Raw genomic sequence first — 21,701 nt, forward strand, 5'->3', positions numbered from 1 at the left:
TTTCCACCATTAAGTATGATGTTAGCTGTGGGCTTGTCTTTTTTATGTTGAGACATATTTGCTCTCCACCCACTTTGTTGAGAGTTTTTATCATAAATGGATATGAATTTGTCAAATGTTTTTTCTGCATCTAATGAAATGATAATGAATTTAACCTTCATTTTGCTAGTGTGGCTTATCGTGTTGATTGATTTGTAGATGTTGAACCATTCGTGCATCCCTGGAATAAATCCCACTTGATCATGGTATTTGATTCTTTCAGTGTATTGTTGAATTCAGTTTGCCAATGTTGTGGATGTTTGCATCTATGTTCATCAGGGACACTGGCCTGTAATTTTCTTTTCTTGAGGTGTCTTTGTCTGGTTTTGGCATCCAGGTAATGCTAGCCTTATAAAAAGAGTTTGGAAGTATCCCCTTTCCTATTTTTTGGTAAAGTTTGAGAAAGATTGGTATTAATTCCTCCTTGACTGTTTGGTAGAATTCACCAGTGAAGCCATCTTGTCCTGGACTTCTGCTAGTTGGGAGGTTTTTGATTACTGATTCAATATCCTTAGTAATCAGGTTACAGGCATAATTCATTGTATTGTGCTTTGCTTTATCATGTTTTGCAGATATTGCACTTTTTTACAAACTGAAGGTTTGTGGCAATCCTGCATCAGGCAATCTATCAGTGCCATTTTTCCTATAGTATTTTCTCACTTCATGTCTCCATGTCACATTTTGGTAATTCTCAAAATATTTCAAAGTTTTTCATTATTATATTTGTTATAATAATTTGTGACTAGTGATCTTTGATGTTACTGTCTTGATTTGCTGAATGCTCAGATGATGGTTAGCATTTTTTAACTATAATGTATTTTTTAATTAAGGTAAGTAAATTGTTTTTTTAGGCATAATGATATTGCACATTTAATAGACTACAATATAGTGTACACATAACTTTTATATGCACTGGAAAGCAAAAAGAAAATGTGTGATTTGCTTTATTGCAATTTTGCTTTATTGTGGTGGTCTAGAACCGAAATGGCAGTATCTCTAACTTATGCCTGTATTCAGATTTTCTGTTTCATCGTGACACAGACTTAAAAGTTTGTATGTTTATAAGAACTTATCCGTTTCTTAGGTTATCCAATTTGTGGGTTTATGAATGTTTATAGTTGTCCCTTATGTACCTTCGTATTTCATTGGTGTCACTTTACTATCTCCTCTTTCATTTCTGATTTTATTTATTTGAGCCCTCTCTCTTTCTTTCTTGGTGAATCTAGGTAAAGCTTTTTCTGTCTTTTTTTAATATTTTCAAAGAATCAGCTCTTGTTTCATTAATCTTTTCTCTTTTTCTTGGTCTTTATTTCATTTATTTCCTCTCTGATCTTTGTTATTTTCTTTCCTCTATTAACTTTGGGATTCATTTGTTCTCCTTTTTTTAAAATTTATTTATTTTAATTTATTTATTTTTGGCTGCATTGGGTCTTCATTGCTGCACATAGGCTTTCTCTACTTGTGGCGAGCAGGGGCTACTCTTCGTTGCAGTGCACGGGCTTCTCATTGCAGTGGCTTCTCTTGTTGTGGAGCACAGGCTCTAGGCACACGGACTTCAGTAGTTGCAGCACTTGGGCTGAGTAGTTGTGGCTCATGGGCTCTAGAGTGCAGGCTCAGTAGTTGTGGCACACGGGCTTAGTTGCTCCGCGGCATGTAGGATCTTCCCAGACCAGGGCTCAAACAAGGTGTCCCCTGAATTGGCAGACAGATTCTTAACCACTGTGCCACCAGGGGAGCCCCGTTTGTTCTTCTTTTTCTAGTTTTCTTAGGTGTAAAGTTAAATTGTTTGAGATTTTTCTTATTTCTTGCAGTGGGCCTGTATTGCTATGAACTTACCTCTTAGAACTTCTTTTGCTGCATCACATAAATTTTGGTATGCTGTATTTCCATTTTCATTTGTCTCAAGGCATGTTTTAATTTCTCCTTTGACATCTTCATTGACGCATTGGTTGTTTAGTAGTATGCTGTTTAAGCTTGCATATTCATGAATTTTTCCATTTTCTTCTTGTAATTGACTTCTAGTTTCATTCCGTTGTGGTTGGAAAAGAGGTTGATATTATTTAACTCTTCTTAAATTTATTAAGACTTGTTTTGTGGTCCAGCCTATGATCTCCCCTGGAGAATGTTCCATGTGCACCTGAGAAGAATGTGTATTATGCTGCTTTTGGATGGAATGTTCTGTGTATATCTGTTAAGTTCATCTGATCCAACGTATCATTTAAAGATGGTGTTTCCTTATTGATTTTCTGTCTGGATGATCTATCCAGTGATGTTAAGTGTGGGGTATTAAAGTCCCCTATTATTATTGTATTGCTGTCTATTTCTCCCTTTAGGTCTGTTAACATTTGCTTTATATATTTAGGTGCTCCTATGTTGAGTGCATAAATATTTACAATTGTTATATATGTTTGTTGAATTGATCCCTTTATTGTTATGTAATGCCCTTCTTCATCTCTTATTATGGTCTTTGTTTTAAAGTCTATTTGTCTGATATAAGTATAGGTACTTTAGCTTCCTTTTGGTTTCCGTTTCCATGAAACATCTTTTTCATCCCTTCATTTTCAATCTGTGTATGTCCTTCTATCTGAAGTAGGTCTCTTGCAGACAGCATATAGATGGTTATTTTTTATTTAATCCACTTAGCCACTCTGTGCCTTTTGATTGGAGAATTGAGTCCATTTATATTTGAAGTAATTATTGATAGGTATGTACTCATTACCATTTTCTTACTTGTTTTCTCCCTGTTTTGAAGTTCCCGTTTCTTTCTTCAGTTTCTATCTTTCTTTGTTGTTTGATGACTTTCTTTAGTGGTGCACTTAAATTTCTTTCTCATTATCTTTTGTGTATCTACTATAGGTTTTTGTTTTGTGGTTACAATGAAGCTTCATTATAACAACCTATATTTTAACAGTCTATTTTAAGTTGTTAACAACTTAAGGTGAACACATTCTAAAGCTCTATATTTTTACTCTCTTCTGCAGTGTTTATTTTTTTGATATCACATTTTACTTCCTTAATCTTGTGTATCCCTTAATTATTGTAGTTATAGTTTTTGCTATTTCTGTCTTTTATCCTTCATTTTAGCTTTATAAGTGATTAATCTACTACCTTTACTATATATTTACCTTTACCAGTAAGATTTATATTTTCATATGTTTTCTTGATTCTAATTAGCACTCTTTCCTTTCAGCTTAGAAAAGTCCCTTTAATATTTTTTGTAAGACTGTTTTGGTGGTGGTGAACTTATTTAGTTTTGCTTGTCTGAAAAACTCTTTACTCCTCCTTTAATTCTCAATGATAACTTTGCCAAGTAGAGTATTCTCAGTTGGAAGTGTTTTTCTTTCAGCACTTTGAATATATCTTGCCACTCCCTTCTGGCCTGTAAAGTTTCTGCTGAAAAATCTGCTGATGGTCTCATGAAGATTTCTTTGCATGTAACAAGTCTTTTTTTTTTTCCTTGCTGCTTTTACGATTCTTTCTTTGTCTTTAGCTTTTGGTTCTTTATGTCTTGGTGTTTGTCTCTTTGGTTTTTTTTATTTGGAACCATCTGAGCTTCCTGGATCTGTATATCTGTTTTCTTCCTCAGGCTAGGAAAATTTTCAGCTATTATTTCTTCAAGTAAGTTTTCTGCCCCTTTCTCCCCATCTTCTTTTTCTGGAACCCCTATAATATGATATGTCCCATAGGTCCCTTAAGCTAGCTTTAGTTTTTTAAATTCTTTTCTCTTTTTTGCTGCTGTGATTGAGTTCCATTTCCCTGACTTCAAGTTCACTGATCCTTCCTTTCACTTCACCTAGTCTGTTACTAAAGGGGTTCCTTTTGTATATTTTTCAGTTCAATTATTTCATTCTTCAGCTCTGTAACTTTTCTTTGGTATTTTCTTATATTTGTTTTGTCTTTATTGAATTTCTCACTGTGTTCATCCATTCTTTACCCAAGTTCTGTGAGCCTCTCTGTGACAATTCCCTTAACACTTTATCAGGTAAATTACTTATCTCCATTTCATTAGTTTTGATGTTGCTTTTTCCTGAGCTTTTATCTTGTTTTTTTGTTTGGAACATAATCCTTTCTTTCTGTGTATTAGATGAAACAGTGACCTCTCCCAGACTTGAAAGAGTAGCCTTGTGTAAGAGATGAAGCTTATTATTTAACCTTACTCTAGTTCTTTGCTTTCTCTCCAGCCATTGTGATTATCCAAGCAGACTATTTTATTTTTAATATCTCCCAGTTGTTGAGAGTGTGTTAAGACCTATCAGTGTCTCAAAAGAACGTGGGGAGGGATTTCAGTCAGCTCCTAGATTCAGCCTTATTGGAAGCTAGACCCTCAGGAAACAGCTTTTAAAATATGCAAATATATACAGTCCTTTGGGACCACAAGCATAAGCCCTGCTGGCCACCAGACCAGGTGATTTGGAGGTGTCTCCTGGCTACAGTTGCAAAAACTGGGGCCACAGAGGAATGTATACACTCCAGTCTGGCAGATACTGTCAAGCTGTTGTGAGATAGAGGGAGGACATAAATATGATGTCCCCTAGCCTGTGTTTCCTGAGAGCACCTCTGCAGGCCTCTAGAGTTGCACCAGCCCAGAAGCCTACCCCTCAGACCAAAAATCTATAACAAGAAAATAGTCCTCTCTCACAGAAAGACAGGGTGTGTTTCAATCTGCTGTCTGTGCAGTGTCCTGAGAGTGGTAGTCTGCCAAGAACTGTCTCTCTGATTTTTACAGTCCTGTGAGACCCAGCAATGAAAGCCCCCGGCCACAAAACCCAGGTGTTCTCTTGAGTGGCAGCCATAATACTGAGGCCCCAGACAGAAAAACCAAGGCACCAGATATGTGTAAGAGCTCCCCTCTGAGAGATGCTGGCACTGTAGAGCACAGTAGAGGCAAAGTTCAAAGATAGCATCCATCTTCCAAGGTCTCTGGAAAGGTTTACAGTCAGCCCTTAGATATGTGTTTAATTAGAAGCCTTCCCCTCAGGCTGCAGCTATAATGAAAAGCCTATAAGCTTCTTCACAGAAAGGCTGAGCTTCTGGGACTGTTGCCTCTTGCTATGCCCAAGAGCCTTAGCTATTTAAGAATACTCTCTCCATGCATGATGGTCCTGTAAGAGCTGCGAGTGTAAACCCCACTGGCCACTAGAACCAGGCAATGTAGAGGTGTCCCCTGGCAGCAGCTGCAAAAATTGGGCACAAAACAGGGTATAAGCTCCTCTTCGGGAGATGTTGGTGAGCTGGAGCAAGGCAGAGGGAAAGTGCAAAGATTCATTAAGAGCAAGTATGCCAGAGCTACTAGAGAATGGACTTGAGGATATGGGGAGGGGGAAGGGTAAGCTGGGACAAAGTGAGAGAGTGGCATGGACATATATACACTACCAAACCTAAAATAGATAGCTAATGGGAAGCAGCCGCATAGCACAGGGAGATCAGCTCGGTGCTTTGTGACCACCTAGAGGGGTGGGATAGGGAGGGCAGGAGAGAGGGAGACGCAAGAGGGAAGAGATATGGGAACATATGTATATGTATAAGTGATTCACTTTGTTATAAAGCAGAAACTAACACACCATTGTAAAGCAATTATACACCAAGAAAACAAAAGAAAAAAAAAAAAAGAGCAAGTATGCCAGACCAAAAGCCTGATCCTCAGGCCAAAGCTCCTGGACAAGTAAATGGGCCCCTTTCTCAGGAAGACTGGGGATATGTTTTAGTCGACTATCTGTGCCATGCTTTGGAGGTGGTAATCTGCCAAGAAATCTCTCTGATTATTACAGTCTCATTGGACCCAGGGACACAAGTGCCCCTGCCGTCCAGATCCAGATGATCAAGAGGCATTCCCAGGGCTGCAGCTACAAAAACCAGGGCACCAGACATGTGTAAAATCTCCCCTCTGGGAGATACTGGCACTGTGGAGTATGGCAGAGGGAGAGCGTGAAGATGGCACTCACCAAAGAAAAAGAAAAAAGCACCTTCCAATGTGGAGAAAATGGAACCCTCCTACACTGTTGATGGGAAAGTAAATTGGTGCAGCCACTATGCAGAACACTATGGAGGTTCCTTAAAAAACTAAAAATAGAACTACTATATGGCCCAGCAATCCCACTACTGGGCATATACCCTGAGAAAATGGTAATTCAAAATGAGTCATGTACCACAGTGTTCATTGCAGCACTATTTACAATAGCCCGGAGATGGAAACAACCTAAGTGTCCATCGACAGCTGAATGGATAAAGAAGATGTGGCACATATATACAATGGAATATTACTCAGCCATAAAAAGAAACGAAATTGAGTTATTTATAGTGAGGTGGATGGACATAGAGTCTGTCATACAGAGTGAAGTAAGTCAGAAAGAGGAAAAAAAATACCGTATGCTAACACACATATATGGAATCTAAAAAAAAGATGGTTCTGAAGAACCTAGGGGCAGGACGGGAATAAAGACTCAGATGTAGAGAATGGACTTAAGGATACGGGGAGGGGGAAGGGTAAACTGGGACAAAGTGATAGAGTGGCATTGACATATATACACTACCAAATGTAAAATAGATAGCTAGTGGGAAGCAGCCACATAGCACAGGGAGATCAGCTCAGTGCTTTGTGACCACCTAGAGGGGTGGGATTGGGAGGGTGGGAGGGAGATGCAAAAGGGAGGAGGTATGGGGATATAAGTATACATAGAACTGATTCACTTTGTTATACAGCAGAAACTAACACAACAATGTAAAGCAATTATACTCCAATTAAGATGCTAAAAGAAATAAAATTTTAAAAAAAAAGGCACCCTCCAGCTTTAGCTATGTAGAGAGAGAGTGCAAAAATGGTTCCCACCAGCTCTTCTGTTCCCAGAAAGTTTCCCAACAGGACCCTGCCCCTCAGGCCTACACTTTTAAGATTGGCAAATGAATCTCTTTGTCATAAAGTCTAGGCATTTTTCAAATGGCTGCTTCTGCCCTGGACCCTGGGGTGAGTGTGTGCATGAACCCTTTAAGAGCAGTTTCTCAGTTTGCTTCAGCATTTTGGGTCTTATGGCCACAATCTCTGTTGCTTTCAAAACCAGATGATTTGGGGGCTTGTCTGACAGGTGCAGATCTTAAAAGTTGGGGTGCCTGATGTGGGGTATGAACCCTTTGCCCCTCAGGGAGAAGCTGTGGGTTTGTGATTTCCCTCCTGAATGTGGGTCTTTCCAGGGGTTTATGGAAAGACCACATCTCTGCCTCTTCTACTTGCCTTTGTGTGACCCTTTTCTTGTTTGCTCGTTGGAGGAGTTTCTCAGTTGTTTTTCAGAGGAAATTTTTCCATATGTAGCTGTAGATTCAATGTCCATGGCAGGAGGTGAGTTCAGGATCATCGTATGTCACCATTTGGGACCACCTCTCCTGCATGAGTTTTTGTGGGGTTTTTTTAAGAGTTGTTATGTCAGAAAACTGGTTTACTGGCATGTCAGATTTACTTTGCCCAATATTGTTTTAATTTTTGTTTAAGGAAGACTAGAATAGTTGTTATACCTGTGCTAGAGTAGTCCTAATTTTAATGCATGGCCTTTCTGGGAAATCAGTTGAACATTCAGGATGTTCAATAAGGTCTCTTCACTCCGGCTTGTCAGAACTTTAGCACTTCGTAGCACAGGATCACCTGCAGAAACTCTGCTCAGCTCAAAATTCACCAGTGGCTGTTCTCTACCAGGCTTCACTTTTTAGCCAAATGCTCAAGGGGACTTTCATAAAGACTGTGGAGCTCTTTCTCCGCACAGCTTTCCCCAGTCTGGGATCTGCATACCTGATCCTCAAATTTCTAACACCTCTGCAGTGCTAAATCCAATCACTGTATCTTCTACCAAGGGAACTGAAGATTTGTGTTTGGGTCTACTTTTCTGTGCCATAATATGGAGAAAGCCCTCAGCAGAAGGGCAGCGTAAATGTGGAGTTCACTTCATGTACTTCCCTTTCTCAAGGATCTCTGCTCTACAGTAGAGTCTCTCTATTGCCTAAAAATAATTACTTCATGTATATTGGCCAGAATATATGTATTATCTAGTTGTATAATTGTTTTAAACAGGAGTATAAGTCTAATACCTATCACTTCCTCATGGCCAGAATTCAAATTTTTTTCTACAATGTTCTTAATTTTATCTCCAGTCCAATCTCATGAGGAAACAAATGGCTAAGAGTAATTTGTCTATATTAGTTAAATGTGTGGGCCTTGGAAATAGCATTCCTAGGCTCAAATTTTGGTGTGGCCATTTCTGAGTTGTAATACTTGGGCAAGTTACCTAATCTTTCTGTGCCTCAGTTTCTTCATTTATAAAATGTGAATAGTGATAGTTCCTAACTCGAAAGTTCTAGTGGAAGTTACACAAATTAATATATGATGGAAGAACTAAAGTGTTACAATTACCCATACCTAACATAGGCTTCTATGGCCAAATAAAAATAACACACGCAGGCAAATTGTTACTACCATGACTTTATCACACATATAACCAAGTCCTTATATTCTGTTCCCCAAGGAGAATTTTCCAATAGGGAAGAAAATGAAATAATTGATCTTTAAGGTATTTGGTCTAGGCAACAACTTATTGGTTGGTATTTCTGTTCTCCTGACCTTCCACAATGTGGAATAAGTACACTCGAGATGATCATGGTTAAGGTAGGGAAGTGGGGATACCAACCATTGTACTGAATGTTATTTCAGCCATCTTCTACAGAACAAATAAATGCTAGAATTAAATGAAGACTTAGCTTCCATACAATACAGTTTGTGCTTTTGTTTAAGAACTGTGCATTTGTTTATCTAATCCACTTATGTTACAAATTGCCATGGGGGTTAAGCCTTTAGAAAGTAATCCTATGTGAATGCTTCTCCAACATTTAATTCTCCCTCAACCCAGATTATTTTTTTACTTCTGCAGTTCTGTAAGTCCTCCTCCACAGTCAGGACAATGTATCTCCTCGAAGGAAATTGGAATATGTCTCCATCATTTATTGGGTATCACAAACTTTTGCATCAGTTTCAAGTAGTTGCAAATGGAATCTTCACTTACGCCAGCTTCTTCCCCTTAACAAGGGAGAGAGTGACTTCTGTTTCTCTTGGACATGGGGAGATATCTTTGCTCATATACCACTGCTATGGCCATGTTACTTCTTAGAGTACCTGATGACTATAATAACTTCATACAATAAATGAGATTTTTTTCCCAAAGACCACCTTGATCAGTCTACATGAGGCTGGTGGGGAAAATAATTTTCCACCTCTTAACATGACTTTTACACTTCTATTTATAAAATAGTAATTCTATTCTGCAATGTGCCCATCTTCTAGCCAGGCTCCCACCCAGTTACACCGAGAGATAGTGCCTCTGCTTGAACCTTCCAAATGGGAGGGACCACACTCACATTGTTTCTTGCTGTGAACCTCTCATTTCCACTCTAATAGCAGGCACATGTGTTTCACTTCACCGGGCTTCACATCTCTCTTCTCCAACAGCAACCACACGCATAGAGGTCAACCCTTAATCTTCAACCCTTCCTTCTCTACTGACTCCTTCCCATCAATATTTAACATGTTTAAGCCTTTCTCATCTAAAAAAAAAAAAAAAAACCACTAATTCTAAAATGTTATTGATGGATATGAAACACCTGTTCTTCCCGCCTTTTTGTAGCACAGCTTTTTGAAAGTTTTCTTTGTAGTCTTCAGTCACTCCACACACACTCATCAACCTACTGCCCTCTGGGTGTTGTCCCAGGTTTACTGTTCACATTGGTCTCTTCTACTCATCCTGGAAGCATTGCAGTTTCCCAAGCGTATACTATGTCTGCTTGCTCCAAGCCTTTTTATACCCTGTTCCCTTTCCAGAACACTCTTGCTGCTATTGGTCCAAATTCTTTATATAATAGAAACTATTTTTAACCAAGATCATCATTGGTAATTCCAGTGTTCCTTTTCAGTCATTTCTGTAGCGTTTGATGCTGTTGAAATACTCTCTTCCTCTAGGCCTGTGAGTCTGTCCTCTTGATACTCATCCTCCCTCTGGCTATAACTGTGTTCCCTTCACAGGCCCCTCTACTTGCTCTAGTTAAATATTGGTGTTCCTTTAGCTTTGATCCTAATCCAGTTCCATGAACAATGTTATTCTCTTTCAGCTTCAACTGTCATCACCATCACGCTTTCAAATCTCTTCCCTATTTTATGTCTCTCTAAAATTTCAGAGTAATATATCCAAATGCTTCCTGGACATTTATGCTTATAAGTTTACAGCCACCTCAAGCTTACAAAATCAAAAACTAAACTCCTTACTCATCCGTGGCTGCAACTTCTCATTTGTCACCTAAGTGAATGTCACAGTCGTTTTCCTGATTACCTAAATCAGAATCCTGAGTATAAACCATGACTCATTTTTATCCTTCTCCATATATAATCAATGACTAAAATCAGTCAATTCTTCATCCATTATATATTAACATTCTGTTCATGTTTCTTCATTTCCACTATTATCCCTTTAATCAAAGTTATTGTCACCTCTTAACTAGATAATACTAGTGTAAGTACCAGTTGCTCTTTCTGCCTCATTTGGCCCTTGCAATACATAATGCTGCCTCAAAGAGCTTTCATAAGTGCCAACTTACATCTGCCATTCCCCAGCCCAAAAGCTTTCTACGGCTCTTCCCTGTGCTAAGGAAAAGTCCAAACTCCATATCACCCTAACATGGTATGGATATGGCCTAATCCCTGCTTATTGTTCCAGGTTTATTTCTCACATTGGTCTCCTCCACTCGTCTTCTAAGCATCAGCCATACAGAATTTATTTCAGTTCCCTGAGCATGTATTATGCCTGCTTGCCTCCAAGCCTTCTCATGTGCTATTCCCTCTTTCTAGAAAACTCTTTTCACTAGTCACCCCCATTCATCAGGCTAATCCTCCTGTAGATTTCAGATCTCTCTTTGTATGTTCCTTTTCTGTGGAAATTTTCTGTAATCCCCTGAGCGATCTGGGGTATCCATCCCATGTATTCCTATTACACCCTGCAATTTCCCTGTAAGGGACATATATTATCTGCCTTTCCTATAAATAATAAATAACATGACTATGGCACCTGTATCTTTCTTGTTTGCCGTTGTGCTCCAGTACCAGGCACAATGTATGGCATATAAATATATGTTGAAATATGAATGAATGAATATATACATTAAAAATTCCTTAGCAAAATATTTTTAAGTGCCTTCATATTCTTCACCTTGCTGGTGTTTTTGGTCTTATCATCTCCACACAGCCCACTATAGTATGTTACCCAAGCACTTATGGTTTTCCAAGGAGATTGTATTCTCTGCTACCTCTATGCATTTGCATATCCCAATACCCCTCTCTGGAATGTCCCCACATACCCTCTTCTAGATCACTCATCTGAGCCTTCAACTCTTCCACAAACCAATTTTTCCAGAATTCACTGATATATTATGCTCTGGGTTCCCAACACCTGTAGGAGCGTTTATGTATTATAACACTTTTCACTGGTGCACCAATAGGATTTTTCTCCTCCAAGCTAAAGGAAATATTTTTGTATATCTTTTTACCAAACATCTAGCAGAGAAGCTAGCAAATTACTAGCAGAAGAACTAAGTACTGCTTATTAAATGAAAGAGGGAAAGAAAAATCAGTCACTTGTATACTCTTCTAGTAGCCTGATGAGAGCAGATAAATTTGGCCCTTAACCTAAAATGTCTGAAAGTCAATTCTCAGGGAACATTCAATCAAATAAAAATTATATATTAGTATGTCTTACATTCCATGTTCATTAAGGGCAAATTTTGTTGAGCCATTTCTTCATAGTCAATTTAAAAAATTATATTTTAGAAATGAGTGGTAAATCATAACCCCTGAGAAATCTTACCTGATTTGAATAAACCAAATAGCTTTGCTAACTTCATTGTCTTAATAGAAATTCTGCTTCCAACTGTATTCACATTAGATGAAATGGAAGGCCAAAGGCTTCATTTATTCAACTACTCACCTGTTCCTCAGCATGAACTTGATGTTAACCAAATTTTTCAGGAAGAAAAAAGTATCTTATTTTGGTTTTGATTTTTAGATATTTTAACATTTCTGCTTTTTCAAAAAATATTTTAACAACAATATTGCCCTAAAAAGAGAAGCAAAATGTATACAACAACACATGCATCAAATCAGTTTTTTATACTCTTAATATAAAAACTAAGGAGGTTAACATTCAGATAATTATTACATGAGTTCTTAGAGGAATAGCAGAGAAGTAAGGTTGTGATAACATCTAGATTTCCTTTCATGTAAAAGTCATTTATTTGTTGTTTTGCTGAAGCATTTTCTTAAGAGCTATCATGTTTTAAAATTACTACACAATCCAGTTTTAAGCTTATAATGTTACAAAATTGAAGAGAGAAAATAACGCATAAAGTGCCTGTGATATCTTTATGTGTAAGTTTGAGAATCATTAAGTAGCTGTCACTCTTTCCCAGCATCAATTACTCTGCTCTGGATTTACTTACTCCACTCTGTATAATGAGCCCCCAGAGCACGTTGCATCACAGGGGAAAGCACACATTCTTCACTTGCGGTCAGTGGGATGTGGTTAATTTGAAATCACTTAAACTATTATATCTGTCAAGTGCAGTTGTTTTATTTTCAATTCACATCAGTGTTTTAGTATGCATGTCAGTTACTGGGTCAAACTGGCAGATTAATTTAGGGGCATTCTGTTGCAATGCTCTTTATCACTACCATCAAATGCAGGCCACTGTTGAAAGTTAATACCTGCCCGTTAAAATTGATTGCCAAAGATATCACACTTAATGTAAACAACAATGTATAGATAAGAAGATGGTGCTAAATTAGAGATTATGGCTCACAGTTCCTATAGTATGGGGGCATTCAGTGATAGAAAATATTTCAGGAAAATTGGACTTCGAAAGCAACAAGATGCTGAAAGAAAACTTCAGAATGCTCTAAGAAACCTGGAAAACCTGGTGGGGCTTTTTGTATTATTTTAACCTGTTATATTTGCTATAGGCAGGATTTGAAATAGTGTGTATGTGTGTAAATATATGTGTGTATATGTATATAAATATTGAGAGAGAGAATATGAAGCTATTTCAAGACAATTATTTAAAGGTGAATATTGCATTGATGTAAACAGTCTAGGTTGGACTTGGAAAAAGCAGAAGTAAGGATGCTGCAACACTAGCTTAGTCTATCCCATTAATAAATAGCCAGGAATTAATAAAAAGTAATAGCATTGAAATAAACATTTGGGAAATATACTATCACAATACCATACATACCGTATTAGTAAATATTATTTTTGCCAGATGTAGCCAGGCTTTCATCATTTTATAATACTGCTAACTAAGCATTTGAAGACCTATGACTTTCTTGGAGGTTTCATAAATAAGGTAAAGCCCTGATTAATAGTACCTGGGTCGCAAAGATACAAAATTCAAAAAACAATAATAAAAACTGATCAGACACCAAAAAGTTTCATTTCCTCAAAAAGGAAGAACTATATACTCTGGAAACAGTTCTTTGAAGTTATACCTCTTTTATGGAAGTTGTAGGACAGCAGGAAATAGAGCATTGCCTTTATTCACTGGCACCCAGAAAACTGTAACCTTCAAACATCTGTGTGAAACTAGAAGTCACACACACAAAAAAACAAGCACAGCTGAAGAAGACCCAGAGATGCACATATAGAAGAAACCCACATGAAACCTTCTGACCATGGCAGAAACTTCAAAAGGTCTTGCTTTGAAACACTACGTAATACTGCATCAAGCATGAGAGAGCAAAGTATTGCTGGTAGAAAGTAGTGAGATCTTTGCTATCTGGGGAGTGTGAGTCAGAATCTAACCCATTTTTATATCACTTTCTTGACACTTTAGAACCATGAGTTTTGATCCTTTACAATACACATCTTTTAAAAACTCATGTATTTCTGATCTAGTAAGTAAATCACAAGCTGCAGTACAACAAAAATGGTAGCTCTAAATTAAAACTATTAACAACAAAAAAAAAACTTACCTTTCTCATTAAGTTCTGAAACACATGAGTTCTACCTGTGTGTTCTTTGGGGAATATGTTTTTTATACCCTGAATTATTCGGTTAGCTAAAAGTTGGGAAAAGCAACCAAAATTTTGCTTTTCTTGAAAGTCTTTCTAGCCAGTTTGACACTGAAGATTACATTCTAGTGACTAGTGCAAAAGTATATACTTACGGAAAACAAAAGCATTTAAAAGTAAATAGCTTTCAGACTACCTTGACCCTATAGTTAATGATCAGGTTGCTAGGTTAAAAGTGGTTAATGGAAAATATCTTCATTTTGAAGTCAACACAGTTATATTTGAGAGTTCCTAACGAGTTTCTGTTCATGTGTGTTTCTGTGGAAACTAGTTATTAATCAGTAGGATAATAATTGGTATATAACATTACAAAGGGTTTCATAGTCAGGTTTGAAAAGCACAAGATTAATCTATTAAACTGCTTTTTATGTTTGGTATGGTTTTACTGTGCTAATATGCACATATATGATCATAGGACACTCTTTTGTAGATCCCACATAAAGGATACTTTGGGGCATTATACATACACATCTAGTACTAGTGCTAAATATAAGGGTTAACTTAAGTTGTTGCATTATCTCTAGCCCAGCTATTCTCAAACAGTGTTATTCATTAGAATAACACTGAGGCTTTACATAAAAATGCCTGGAACACATCTCATATCTATTGAAGAGGAGCATTGGGGATAGGGTCTTTAGTTGTATGTTTATAAAAAGCTTTATGGATGGTTCTAAAGTGAACCCCTATTTAAGAAACACTGCTGTAAATATTTTTACTTGTTTCTCCAATTTTTATCTCCACTTATATCTCTATATCTCTTATATTTAATCATGTTGTCTTATATTTTGTAGCTCAGTAGTCTTCCGTTGCAAGCCAAATGAACATAGCAATATTCTAGAAAGTCTTTTTGGATTGAAGTATAGTTGATTTACAGTGTGTTAATTTCAGCTGTACAGCAAAGTGATTCAGTGATACATATATAGACATGCTTTTTTATATTCTTTTCCATTATGGTTTATCATAGGATATTAAATATAGTTCCCTCTGCTATACAGTAGGACCTTGTTTTTATCCATTCTGTATATAATAGCTTACATCTGCTATTGAAAGATGTAGAAAAGTCTTTAGAAAGTCTTAAATGAAAGTATACAACTATTTAACAAGAATATTTGTGATAGTAGATACTAAGATCATATTAATCCATGAAAGTTGCTGCTATAATAAGTAATTTAATATGAAATAAAAATAATATGGAAGAAAAATACAATTTCTCTAGTAACTAAATACCCTCCCTCCTTTAAAATCCAACTGAATGCTTACCGTCTTTTATACTCTCTTCTATTTTCACAAAGCTCTGATCACTTATCTCACTTTTATTTTATTTTTTTATTTTAAAATAATTGCATTTGTCTACCATTTTGGAATTTAAAAAAATCACAGACCCTCATATTTAAGAAGGATCTTAGTGATCATTTACTATATCTTCCAAGCCCCTGCTGGAATATTTTCTAAAATACTTCTTAGTCTTGGCTGTATGAATCTCATTGTATATATTTTTGTTTTGTTTTATCTCTATTAGCATTATAAGAACCACTCCTATTTCTTTTCTAGCTTTATCAGATGCAATTAATGAATGTTGTTGACTGAAAAGCAAATGAATTAGTGTTCTATAGCATTCACTGTTTTGCTCTTCAGTTTTTTTTTTCCATTATCAAAATGTATTAATGGACTTTAATTTTTGAGTGCTTAACTTAAAAATAAATAATAAGATGATGAGGAAATAAAGTCATGATTTTATCATCTACTTGTTAACAGCCAGGATGTTTTGTTGCCAGTGATAGCAACCTAACTCAAAGTACTTTAATCAAATATGGAAGGCATTTCTTCTTAAATGAAAAACCATGGCTAAGGCATTGGTAGGATTGTATCCAAGTGTCCAAAAAAGGCATCAGTAATCTTTCTCTCCTTCTCTGAGCCCACGTTTTCTGGGGTTGTCATTTTTCTCAGACTGGCTCTCCCCACTTACTAACAAAGATGGCCAACCAGCAGCTCTAAGCTCTAACCTTTCTTGACCACTCCAGATGCAAAATAAGACATCATGACCAAAATGCCCAGCAGAAATTCTGGCATTGACTTTTACTGGCTCAGCTTCAGTTACAGACCAATCCCTGAGCCAATTATTATAGATGGTGTTGGTAGGATATTCTGATTGGCCAGATGATTATGCCCAGATCTGCCCCCAAATCCCATTAAGGTGATCAGTGGTTGACAGATCTTTTCTCAGTGGAAATGAGGTATACTATTACCAAAAAAAGGAAGGGGTGCTGAGTAGATGATAGTCAGGAAGGGCTTTTGAAATTTCTAGCAGTTTTGACCTTTATTCTCTATGAAATACCTTATTTAATTAATGACATTAGACTTCATTGGTAGCAGTTAATATTTTGAAAAAAACAATTTTCACTGCTGGTTGGAAAATATAAATTGAAAAATTCTTTATGTCAAATGGTTATGTTTTAACAGTTAATAACTTTAATCCCAAAAGACATTGAAGCTAACCATTTGATTAATAGCTGAAGTTTCATTATAAAGTAAATGTATGAATTCACTGATCATAAACATTTCGTGCAAAAAATGAATTCCAGTTATTCAAGAATTAAATAGTATAACGTCATCTTTCTGTGGCTCCCTTTATTTCTCTTAGAGACAGCACGTGAACTTCTTGTTTTTCCTAAAATAATCAATTAAGGCAAAAAGAAATTTAATTAGAACCAATCATGTCAATACTACTTTAAAACAAGTACTAGAATATTGTATCTATGTATAATGAATCAAAACCAAAACCAAACGAAATATAAATACTTCCAGAAAGTTAATGTCAAAATAAATAATGCCCTTCACAGTATTCACCATGACAGATTTTACTTATTCCATTAACTTTTCCATTATCTTAAAATATTTTGAAACTCCCTTTTGGGAAGAGCCTTCAAGACTAGTTTATAAGCCACTTGAGAAAAGCAGTTTTGTTATTTTTTATCACATCACATATCGTATCCACAGTTAATTAAAACAACTTAAATCTACATCTCAACAGGTTTGACCTGAAATGACTCCCAGCCAATTCCTATAATCATATCTGTCCAAAAAGGTGACTTGTCATAGTGGAAGACACTCAAAGACTGGATCATATGAAGTCAGAGAGTTTCAAATAAGAAAATATTTTTCATGTCCAAAATTATCCAAAGGAGATTTTATGTAATATTCAGAATCTTCCTCTTTGCAAGAGGACAAAATTGAAGGGAAAGACTTCCATTTGAAGCATGTCATTAGAGTCTCTCTTAATATTTACATATTTACTGTGTGTTATGAAAATTGGCAATAAATATAGCTGTGTAGGTAAAACATACTTTATTTTTTGAGATTGAAAGACTATATTAAAGGTGAAGCCTAAAAAGAAGAGATGATATGAACTCAGGCTAGATGCCCTTACTTGTATGAGATTTTTTTTAATATATAAATACATTTTAGTTATTTTTCATTAAATCTTAATTTTTATATTTTTAACTCAAAAGTATATTTTACCCCTTTACCCACCGTTACCCATCTCTAACACAATGTTTCTTTAGCTGAGAAGCAGAACAATTTCAGAATCATAACTTTCAGTGAAATCAATCTGCTGATAAAGTGGCAGATTCGTGCCTCTGCTAAGATTACTGTACTCATGAAGCCAAGTTCACAGGTTTGATCCCTAAGTGGGCCAATTTACTCTGCTACAGGCAGTCCCTCAGACCCTGGCCTGACATCCTGCAAATGGGAGCCATCAGTCATAAGGAGAAGCTGGGGGAAAAATGTAGGTGAAGTAAAGCCAATACATCCCCACTGTAGGAAAAGAGCTCCATGTCCAAGCCAGCTGTTGGTTATGCTGTGGCATTTCTCTTGTAAATAAAAGAGGGAACTATCTTCCAAATGATAGTGAATTGGTCAGGTCACAGTTTAAATCTGATTTCCAGAAATGTACTTTAATATCAAGTATGTCAATAATTACTAAACTAGCAATGAATTGTTGGTTTGATTAGTGTTGTACCGAGAATGGTAGGAGGTGTATGGAGACCCCAAAATAATGTATGAATTTATAATGTATTCATTACCAACTTCCACAAAAAAGATTGGCTGCTGCTCAAACAAAAGAGAAAATGTAGCTACTAGCTGAGAAATTATGATAGTAGATTGGATAAAACATACGAAAACCATCAAAGCATTATATGTCAAAGTTTTTTTAACTCTTTATTGAGGAAACTAGCAAGATGACAAAATAAAATTTGAGAAATTGGAATTTTTTAGTCAGTAGGAAAAAAAATGCTGAAATAAAGTACCAATTTAGATACAAAATTAGTTAAAGTCCTATAGGGCAATAAAACCATCACAGCTTAGCAGTTTTACAGAACTGTAAAATGGCCCTATGCAGTTGTGTAAACAAAGTTATATTCCCTTAGAGCGTATTAGAAACAGCTAGGGAGTTTTAAAAAATACTGATAACTAGGTCTTACCCCAAATATTCCCATCTACTTGGAAACTAAGGCCTGAGCAGCAGGATTTTTAAAACCTCCCCCAGTGATTCTAACGTGCAACGAAGTTTGAGAACCTCTGCCCTAGAAAGTGGCACGGACTTTTACAAGGGCTTTCAACAATTTGCCCTCGAACCTTGCTATTCAAAATGTGTAGCATCGTCTAGCAGCATTGCAGAATCTGGGTTCCCCACTCCAGATGCACTGAGTCAGAATCTTCATTTTAAAAATATCACTGGGTCATTCAGGTCATTAATATTAAAAGTTGGAGAATCATTTCTTTTAATTTTTTTAAAGATTCTTTTTTCAATGCCGACCATTTTTAAAGTCGTTATTGAATTTGTTACAATATTGCTTCTGTTTTGTTTTGGTTTTTCAGCCTGAGGCATGTGGGATCATAGCTCCCCAACCAGGGATCAAACCCGCACCCTCTCCATTGGAAGGCAAAGTCTTAACCACTGGACCACCAGGGAAGTCCCTGGAGAAGCACTTTTGTGACACGATATTGAAAGGACTTGCAATCATTTTTTTCCCCTTATTTCCAAGTTGTAGAAAAATTTTCCTAAGATAACACCAATAAGAAACTGCCAAATATTTCTAAAAAGGCCACAAACAGCACTGTAACAGTAGGAATGCTGGTGGAGAGGGGAATCAACTCTAAGCTTGAAAACCTGCTCTAGATCAGGCAATGGCCCCACTTCCCAGGATCCTCAGCCCCAGATGCAGTAGGACTGGGAGTATTTAAGATGAATGGATGGGTGTTTAAGGGATCTTAAGGGTAAACATCATGTTCTATGTATCACCTTTACTAAGGGCTGCTGGGAACTGGGCCAGTGAGGGGTGGGGCCACCCACGTGTGCCAGTCATTTTTAACAATCATGTAACAAGCACAGCATAGGAGCTATGAAGAAAAAAAGTAGAAATGGTATTTGAATACTAATTAGGGAAAAATACAAATTTTCAGTGAAAGTATTTTTTTTTATTGAAGTATAGTTGATTTACAATGCTGTGCCAATCTCTGCTATACAGCATGGTGACTCAGTTATACACATATAGACATTCTTTTTTTAATATTCTTTTCCATTTTGGTTTATCCCAGGAGATTGGATATACTTCCCTGGGCTATACAGTAGGACCTTGCTGTTTATCCATTCTAAATGTAATAATTTGCATCTAGCAACCCCAAAGTCCCAGTTGATCCCTCTCCCTCCCCCTCTCACCCTTGGCAACCGCAAGTCTGATCTCTCAAGTCTGTGAACCTGTTTCTGTTGTATAGATAGGTTCATTTGTGCCATATTTTAGATTCCACATACAAGTGATATATGGTATTTGTCTTTCTCTTTCTGACTTAACTTCACTTAATATGATAATCTCTAGTTGCATCCCTGTTGCTGCAAGTGGCATTATTTTGTTCTTTTTTTATGGCTAAGTAGTATTCCACTGTATATATGTACCACATCTTCTTTATCCATTCATCTGCCAATGGACATTCAGGTTGTTTCCATGTTTTGGCTATTGTGAATAGTGCTGCTATGAACATAGGGGTGCATGTATCTTTTTGAATTATGGTTTTGTCCAGGTATATGCCTAGGAGTGGGATTGCTGGATCATATAGTAATTCTATCTTTAGTTTTCTGAGGAACCTCCATACTGTTTTCCATAGTGGTTGCACCAACTTACATTCCCACCAACAGTGTAGGAGGGTTCCCTTTTCTCCACACCCTTCCCAGCATTTGTTATTTAGTGAAAGTATTTTAAACAACTTACCCAGCATCAAGTTGCTAAAATTTTGATGGTGAATGTGTCAACCCAGACTTAGTGTTAACTGCATTTTGTGAAAGATTGACAAGGGGAGTTTACTGCCTTTTGAGTATGAAAATTTAGGGCATGGTTATCCAGCAACAAGACCTTTGATATGGCAATTGACACCTCAGGAAACATAAACAATGTTCTTACATGGAGCTTTCCAGAAATATTAAATGAATTTCACTTTAGAATGACAACTATACATCTTGGATTTTCAAAGTCATTGCCAATTTTCAATCTTTTAAATTCATAAATTTATTCATTAGATATTAAGTACTAGGTACTTTCCTAGGTTTACAATGACATACTAAAAAACATGGCTCCTGCCTTCATGGAGCTAACAGTCTAGTAAGGAACAAGGATATTAAACAATGAATAAAGATTACAAATATTATTGTCATACTGAGTGAAGTAAGAGAAAGAAATATCGTCTGACATCACTTATATGGGGAATCTAAAAAAAAATGATACAAATGAACTTATTTATGAAACAGAAACAGACTTAGAGACTGAACTCATGGTTACCAAGGGGGGAAGGGTGGAGGGGAGGGATAATTAGGGAGTTTGGGATTGACATGTACACACTGCTATATTTAAAATGGATAACCAACAAGGACCTACTGTACAGCACAGGGACATCTACTCAATATTCAGTAACAACCTAATTGGGAAAAGAATTTGAAAAAGAATAGATACATGTATATGTATAACTGAATCACTCTGTTGTACACCTGAAACCAGCACAACATTGTTAATCAACTATTCTCCAATATAAAATAAAAAGTTAAAAATAAAAAACAAATGTTATTGTTATAACAAAGCTTGATAAGTGTACTAAAAGAACAGGGTGATTTCAATGAAAATGACATTCAATATGTAACTAAATGTGATTTATTATCTATAACTTTACAAGGCTTTATCAATAAGTTCCCAAGTCATAAAACAATTTCAATCATAAAATATATGAATTTCACAAAGGCGGCCGCATGCACTCAACTCTGCTTAACTCCTCAAATGGTAAGAAACATCCAAAAGCTCTGACAATGCTTCTCTGACATTCTTTCTTCATTATGGCAATACGGGTGGTTTCCTCTGAGCAGCTGAATGTGTGATGTGTCTTCCAAAGACCTAAAGATCACAGACTTTAGTTAGAGTGACTGAAATGACACACAGGTATTGATTCAGGTACCTTAAATCCTCTCTGGAGTATGAAT

This window comes from Neophocaena asiaeorientalis, unplaced genomic scaffold (assembly GCF_003031525.2).
Source record: "Neophocaena asiaeorientalis asiaeorientalis breed wild unplaced genomic scaffold, Neophocaena_asiaeorientalis_V1.1 scaffold118, whole genome shotgun sequence".
In the NCBI taxonomy this organism is placed as follows: Eukaryota; Metazoa; Chordata; class Mammalia; order Artiodactyla; family Phocoenidae; genus Neophocaena; species Neophocaena asiaeorientalis.